Genomic DNA, 8,834 nt, shown 5'->3' on the forward strand with positions numbered 1-8,834 from the left:
AGTAATAGGTGAACCTATCTAGTGATATAAGGCTAAACCAGGCTTACATGGGAAATATCTCACTTCCTACCTCAAAAATAGGGAAAGAAGTTCTGACAATGACTGGGAAAAGATGGGGCTTTTCCTCTTAAATGAAGAAAAATGAAAATTATCAGGGATTCAGTTTTCAGAGCAATGCTAACCTGAGCAGAAGAGAGTCAGCACAAACTAGGAGAGAGAATAAAATGGTTTAAAAGTATTTTGAAAAGCCGGCTTTAGGTAAAGCAGCAGGGCCTGATGACATACTTCGAAGAGTACTTAAGGAATTGGCAGGTGTTATTACATAGCTGCTAGCGATTATTTTTGAGAACTCAAGGGGATAAAGAAAGTCCCTGTAGACTGAAAAAAGGTAAATGCAGTGCTCATCTTTTTAAAAAGGGAAAAAGGACAATCCCGGTAATTATAGACCTGTCAGCTTAACTTCAATATCAGGGAAAATATAGAACTTAACATCAATCAATTAGCATCAACTTGAAAAGCACAAAGTATTGGGTGGAAACCAACATGACTTTTCAAAAGGCGAATCATGCCAGGCCAATTAATTTCCTTCTGTGATCAAGTGGCCACATAGGCAAGGAGGGAGCAGTAGCTATAATCTCTTTGACCATAAGTAGGGCTGAAAAGTAGTCTAAATATGGCAGCAGGTTCCTACAGGTGGCCAAGTCCTCTATCTTTTAAGACAACTGAGGCCTGGACAGAAATCTATCTGAGAAACACTGGTAGACCAGATGGCCTCCGGAATCATATCCAACCCTGGATGGTCATTTTAGGAACTAATCTTACTTCCATGAGACTATTTCCAACTTGCTCATTTTCTCCAGATCTCAGTTTAAAGGTCAAAGCAGAATCTAGTAAAATATTTATGTCTTCACTCTAAAGAAAACTTTTTTAAAAAAGAAGACAAAGAAGCAGTAGAAAATGCATTGATGCCTTTGTGACACTGCTTTTTGGTACAAATGTAAGTGAAATTCAGGCTTAATCCATAGTATGTCATTTTCTATTCATGTAGAATTAAGAAAAATAATCTTTTGAATACTTAAGGATAAGTAAGTAGAAATTTAATAGGTCTCAGATAAGCCTAGGCATTTCTCCAAGTCTTTGAAATTTGATTCCTAAGCCCATAGGTATCTATAGTATGCAAATGTTTAATTCTCATCCAAGAAAACTCTAGTTTCTCTGCAGGTATGAGCAGTTCTTGGATCTTTATAACCAGGCAAATTAGATCAGGTGCTACCTTTGCCCTGTACTGAAAGATTTTAGTGAACTCTCATCATCTGGTTGGTCTCTTATATTACCTCAAACCAAAATTAAACCCAGAAGTGTTAACACGTCCTCTGAGGAAGAGATGATTAACAGTTCGCCAGTATCACTGCCAGGTTACTAAGCTTTATACTAGGAAAAGACATTCTTTACCCACAGGAGGCTTTAAAGTCAAAGAACAATTATGAACACACCAAAGTATAGATGATGTACTTGGAGGGGAAGCCCTAAGGAAAGAGTTTGGCTTCTTTAAAAGAAGAGCATTTCTCTCATTCTTTTGGGTAGTGAAGAGACAGTGGGGGCATGGAAATAAGGGGAAGCAGAGGAAGAATATAATGAGGAGACTAGTCAGTTTTCAACTGGGTCATACACATCCAGCAGTGGAGAGGCAGGTCCAAATCAATACTTGCACACAAGCACTAGAAGGACCAGGAATCCTGTTTCTTAATTTTCAGAGATCAAGTCACTTTCAACAAAGCCAAGAGAAACAGGATTGGAGCAAAATTTGGTAAGGATTTTATTGGGTATTAGCTTTACTAAAATAAGCCCTTCTGCAATAACCATACCCCAGATGTTCACTCCTTTGCTTTAGTTCTACCCACATTAAGTATTTATTCATGACCATGTCTTTTTCCAATTAGGTCCCCACCCCACAGTTTACCTGTATAGACAGAGGACTTGGGCTCTTGAGAACCTCCCCCATATATGTTTGTGTGCATGCACACCTGAGCACACACACACACACACACACACCACTCCCAAGTCCCTTCTCTCTGAACCTCATTCACAGATGAGTTGTAAGAATAGCACAATTCTTATCTTGAAAAGAATGAAAGCACTTAACTAAAAACATTTATTATAAATGTTGGCAATTGTAGCTACACAGATTAAATACAAAATTCAGCTTTGTTTGGCCTAGGAAAGAATTCTCTCAGGCGAAGGGTTCAGCTTGTCTTTGCCTGGGATTTTTTTTGCCTGGTGACCACTGTGGTGCATTTTCTGTCTTCTCTTTCAGATTGAACTGACACAGTCAGCTGTTGTCTTTCTGGTTCTGAACTGGGCTGAGCCTCCCTGATCTTATCTGTGCTGCCTCCACCCACTCTCACTATAGAAGATTTTCTCTGTTTTGGGTCCCAGCTCTTACTGAATTAATCTCTTTAACACTCCATCTCTCCAGTTACTCAGAGCAAAACCATGGAGTTATCCTGCCTTGGATGACCATTATCTCCCACCATCCCACATCTAATGCAGAAGCAAATCCTGTGGAGTCTACTTTCAAGTATACATCTAAAATCCAGCCATTTCTCCCAACTCCTACCTTGGTCCATGCCGCCGTCACTTCTCCCCTAGATTCTTGCAGTAGCCCCCTCGCTGGTCTCCCTGCTTCTATCTTTGGCTCCCTACAGTTCGTTTTCAATCTAACAGCCAGTGTGTCCTTTGTGACATCTACAGGAGATCACATCACTTCTCTGCTCAGTACACTCCAATGGCCTTTCACCTCCCTAAAAGGAAAAGTTAAAATTTTCAGAAAGGCCTACACGGTCCTAGAGGACCTCACCTCCCTTTCCTCTCTCACCTCATCTGGTACCATTCTCCCCCTTCCTATCTCTGCTCCAGCCAGAACAAAGTGGCTCCTCAAACACCACCAGGCACCTCCCACCTCCAGGCCTTAGCGCCAGCTGTTACCTCTCACTGGAGTGTTCCTGTTGTAGATTCCCACCAGGTTCCTTCCTTGCCTCCTCCAAGTCTAGACTCAGATGTCACCTTCTCAAAGCGATCTTCCATGAGAACAAAATTAATTCAAAATTACAACTTCCTCCATCCTGGCATTCCTCATCTCCCTCCCCTGCTTTACTCTCCTCCACAGCACTTTTTCCTCTTAATAAACTACGTAATTTACTTCTGTAATTTGCTACCTCTCTCTCCCTCTCATTCCCTCTCTCTGTCTCTCTCTCCCTCCACACATTCCCCCTAGTAGATGCAAAATTCTTGAAGGCAGAGATTCTGTTTTATATACTTCTGTATCCCCATTGCCTAGTAGAGTGCTTGGCACATAGTTGGTATTCCCTTAATATTTGCTAAACAAATTAACTAAATGAAAATATATTCACACAATAGCTACCATGTTAGTGTTCATAGCAGCATTACTCATAATAGAAACCAAAGCAATCCAGCTATCTATTAACTGGTGAACAGATAAACAAAATATGGTATATTCATACTATTCAGCAGTAAAAATCAGTATTCAGAACAGAATCCTGATTCTTGCTACAGCCTGGATGAACCTCAAAAACATTATACTAAGTGAAAGAAGCCAGACACAAAATATGACATATTACAATTCCACTTACATGAAATGTCTGGAAAGGGCAAATCTATAGAGGCAGAAAGCAGATTAGTGGTTGCCTGGAGCTGGGGTAGAAATGGGAGTGACAAATGGGCATGAGGGAATTTTCAAGGTGATGGAAACATTCCAAAACTGGATTGCAATAATGGTTGCCCAACTCTATAAATTTGCTACAAATCATTGAGTTGTACACTTACAATAGTGAATTTTATGATATATAGAGAATACTTCAATGAAACGATAAAAAAGTTTATTTTAAAAAAGTTTGAAATTACTCTGTTAATGAGGCCAAGGCCACAAGCTCAAATTCTTGGGAGCCAATGAGATTGCTTATTCTCTATTTTGTTTCTTTCTTTCCTTCAATACCTAGCTGTGTATGAATCTATAATCTAGGCCCTATAGGAGTAGACATAACCCCTGCCCTTTGGGAATTTACAATCTAATTAAAAGATAAGATGGACAGAGATCTCTACAATGCAAGGCAGAATATGAAATGCCACATTAAGGACATGGCAGAAAAGTGTTAAGTAGGAAGACAGTAAGCAGAGAAGGGAGCTAAGGAGTGCCTACAGGCCACCCTCTTCATCCACCTCTCTTCCACATGTCACCGTGTTACTGAAAGTGGGATCTGACTGCTCGCTACTCTAAAGCCAATACTCGAGAGGCAAGGTTGGTAAAAGGAAAGTTTGCTTTATTTCAGAGGCTGGCAACTGGGGAGGAGGGCAGACTCACATCCAAAGGCTGACTCCCCCCACTGACAATCAGTGGGCAAGAGCTTTTAAAGCGGAGTTTCAGGGGTGTGTATGTGGAGGGAGGGGGCTACATGCAGAAACAGCACAGTCAGCCCTGACAGTCATCTTGAAGTTGGTCATCGGTGGGTCTGATCAGCGTCATCTTGATTGTTTTAAGCGCAGTTAATCTTCAGTTCCAGGGTGGGTGTGTTCCCATTTCTTTGAGGCCATTTCTCAGAATTGTGGCAGCTTATGTCATGGCTACAGTCTGGTCATCATGTAATTAACTTCTTTCACCTGGGGGTTTCAGTATCTACCAGACAGCTCAAGGGATATGGCTCAGAATATTATCTATAGCCCTTGAGGAGGAACTAAAGGTCCTTGACTTTGTTTAATGACTGAACTATTATTATTTGGTCTTGTTTGACTGCTTTACTTTGCTTCTGCATTTTCTCACTTCTCTGATTAAACTTATTCTTTGGCTAAAGTTTTTCTACAGACAAAAGGCAGGCAGAGGACATGGAGGGGAGGACCATAGGGTCCTGCTCCATTTCAACCAGGAATATTGGGCAAGAAAATATAGAAGCATCAGTGCAAAGATCTCAATTGTACTAGAATAAACAACTCAGGGATGTGTCCTATTAGCAGAATACCTGATACAATGTAGGTGTTCAACATGTGCTTATTGAATGAATGAATGAAAATGTAGGTGGGGCGTAGCAGCATTTCGGTTGATTGTAGACTGGTAGGGAGAGATCTCACACACACACACACACACACACACACACACACACACACTCTCAGCATCTGCAAGGTCACATCTGCCTTCAGAAGGAGACAGAGTCAGTGCCCAGATGTGCCTGAACAATATCTCTGCCTCCCGTTTCCCAGCATTCCAGAAAGCTATTTCCCCAAGAGTTTGTCCTTTTATCTGGGCATTTTTAATAATCAAGTTTAGTCCAAGAACCATAACCAGAAATTCATTCCCTTCCAGGTCAATTGTGTTATCTTTTTTTTTTTTTCACGCACACACACTGTATTTTATTTTTACAAGAGATAAATAGACTGACATCAAGCATTGTACATGGATGACCACAACAAAAGCAACAATGATTGCATCAATTGTGTTATCTTTATACGTGAAGACAAAACATAAGCATGTTATCAAGTGTATCTTTATACTACTCTCTAGGTCCTTTATGTGAATGTTTTTTCTTCTGACCTACATAATAGGAATGGTAGATCTAAATAGTAGGAAGGAACTATGGTTTTTTGCTTCTTTTAAATCCTTCCTATAGAGTGAAAGTGCAAAGTGATGTTTAATTGTGAATAGAGTGAAATGTTTAATAAGTGCTCTGGAGTTGAAAAGATAAATGGATGGATAGATGGATGTGAGTGGTTGAACAAATGAAAAAAATCAAAGAATGAATGCCTATTTGGTGACAATCTAAAGCCTTTCTGTATATTCAATCTCAATTGCAGAATAAGAAGCAAGTATCAGCATTTGAGGGGTCACACATGGAGTCTGAGCCCAATAAACAGTGTCATCTGAGACAACTCCAGCAACTCAAGAAAAAGTTGCTAGCCCTTCAGCAAGAACTGGAGTTTCGCACCGAGGAGATGCAGACTTCTTACTGTTCGCTCCTGCAGTATCAGTCCATCCTGGAGAAGGAGACTTCCGACCTGGTTATTCTCCACCATCACTGCAAGATGAAAGAAGATGAGGTATAGATAAAGTAACTATGGAAATGTCCCATATGCCCATGTACCTACAGAAATCAGGCCAAAGCTACTAGAAAGCAAGCATTGGACTTAGAGAAGAGCTTCACAACATCTTGAGCAGGTTTTATCAACTTTCCCTCTTTAATTCTTGATTTTTTTTGAAGCTGAACAGAGGGAACTAAACAGAATGGCATAATTGGGTGAAAGCTGCAGTATTAATGCACATGGGGTATGTGGTATGTGTGTACATGTGTGGGAGGTGTGTGTGTGCACGCACATATATGTGTATGGTGTGCATGTAGGTTTATCATCTCCATTCTATTACCATGGCAATTTAAATGCAAAAGACTCTGGGTCTCTGAGGGTTATGAAGGAGGTATAAGGTCCATTAAATCAATCATTTTTAGAAAAATCAGGTTTTGGTCATATATAAATTCCTGGCACTTGCACAGTTGATAAGATAACTAGACACTGAGTCTGAGTCAATCACTGGCAGTACCAGATCAGTCATTTTTTTCAGACTGGAGTTTCAGATCACGTAGACTTAGCGTAAGTACATTCTGGACATTCATTTCTATTCATGTCCGAGGATAGTATTTTTTTTTAAACCAGAGAGTATCATCCTTGTAGAATCCCAAGTAAATTCCAAAGACCAAAGCCACAGAACTAAAATCAGTTGGGAAGTGATAGCACTTGCAGTAGTAAAACCATGGGTTCAAAGGAATGGGACAGGGACTTTCCTGGTGGCGCAGTGGTTAAGAATCCGCCTGCCAATGCAGGGGACACAGGTTCGAGCTCTGGTCCGGGAAGATCCCACATGCCATGGAGCAACTAAGCCCGTGCGCCACAACTACTGAGCCTGCTCTCTAGAGCCCGTGAGCCATAACTACTGAGCCTGCATGCCACAACTAGTGAAGCCCACACGCCTAGAGCCTGTGCTCCGCCAACAAGAGAAGCCACCGCAATGAGAAGCCCTCGCACCACAACGAAGAGCAGCCCCTGCTCGCCACAACTAGAGAAAACCCGTGCGCAGCAACGAAGACCCAACGCAGCCAAAAATAAATAAATAAATAAATACATTTATTTAAAAAAAAAAAAAAGGGAATGGGACAGGCAGCTTCCTCTGGCATTTTCTTCCTCTGCCTTTAAAGATAAAATTCCAAGGGCTGGGCTTCCCTGGTGGCGCAGTTGTTGAGAATCTGCCTGCCAATGCAGGGGACACGGGTTCGAGCCCTGGTCTGGGAAGATCCCACATGCCGCGGAGCAACTGGGCCTGTGAGCCACAACTACTGAGCCTGCGTGTCTGGAGCCTGTGCTCCACAACAAGAGAGGCCGCGATAGTGAGAGGCCCGCGCACCACGATGAAGAGTGGCCCCCGCTCGCTGCAACTAGAGAAAGCCCTCGCACAGAAACGAAGACCCAACACAGCTAAAAATTAATTAATTAATTAATTAATTGATTTAAAAAAAAAAATTCCAAGATCTATCTTGAATGGTGCTGTTTTAAGAACTAACTCCAGGGGTTTTATGAAGGGCCTTAAAGAACATGGAATTTTTTTTAAAGGAAATATTATGGCCAATAAGAATTTGCTGAAAAGGACTGGGAGGGAAAGGAACAAAGAAAGGTTATCCTACATAATATAATCTGGGACGAAGCCTGTGAGCATAAACCATGGTTTGATAAAGCTAATGCAGGGCTGTGTTAAAACTGTCTGGTTCATCTTAACTTAAACAAGAGTCCAGCCTAGATAAAGTGACCCTGAATTAGTTGGGATTCTATTTGGCTGCATATAACAGAAAACCCCATAGTAATAGTGTCTTAAATAAGATAGTTTATTTCTATGACATATAAAAGAAGGTCAGGGCTTCCCTGGTGGCGCAGTGGTTGAGAATCTGCCTGCCAATGCAGGGGACACGGGTTCGAGTCCTGGTCTGGGAAGATCCCACATGCCGCGGAGCAACGAGGCCCGTGAGCCACAACTACTGAGCCTGCGCGTCTGGAGCCTGTGCTCCGCAACAAGAGAGGCCGCGATAGTGAGAGGCCCGCGCACCGTGATGAAGAGTGGCCCCCGCTTGCCGCAACTAGAGAAAGCCCTCGCACAGAAACGAAGACCCAACACAGCCAAAAATAAATAAATAAATAAATAAATTGAAAACAAACAAAACATTTAAAAAAAAAAAAAAAAAAAAGAAGGTCAGAGAGAGGTAGTCTAGGACTGTTACGGTAACTACATGTGTCATCAGGTACATAGGGTTCCGTCTTTCAGCACCACCATCATCAGCCCAAGGCTTCCATTTTCTAGGTCGCCTAAGACAGCTGCTGGAGCTCCAACCATCACATCTTCATTCCAAATAATCATGTGGGAGGTGGGGTGGGGAGAGAAAGGCACACTCCTCCCTTTTAAGGACACTTTCCAGAAGCCGCACACAACACTTTCACTTATATACCATTGGCGAGAATTAGTCACATGGCTACAGCTAGTTCTTAGGAAGGCAAGGAAATGCAGTGTTTTAGTGAGGCTCACTATTGTCCCAAATAAAGTCAAGGTGTGGGATTCGGCAAGCAGCAGTCACTGAGACAGAGCCCAAAATGGGAAAAATTACTTTAGGCATTCTGCCAAGTTCCCCCAATATTTTGTTCACAGAAGTATCAAACTTCTGTCTAATGTTGGGTTTCCTAACAACAGATCTTAAGACAAGGAGATGAATATAAATACTAGTTAATTCAGGAGGTGA

Source organism: Balaenoptera musculus, chromosome 19 (genome assembly GCF_009873245.2).
Source record: "Balaenoptera musculus isolate JJ_BM4_2016_0621 chromosome 19, mBalMus1.pri.v3, whole genome shotgun sequence".
NCBI lineage: Eukaryota > Metazoa > Chordata > Mammalia > Artiodactyla > Balaenopteridae > Balaenoptera > Balaenoptera musculus.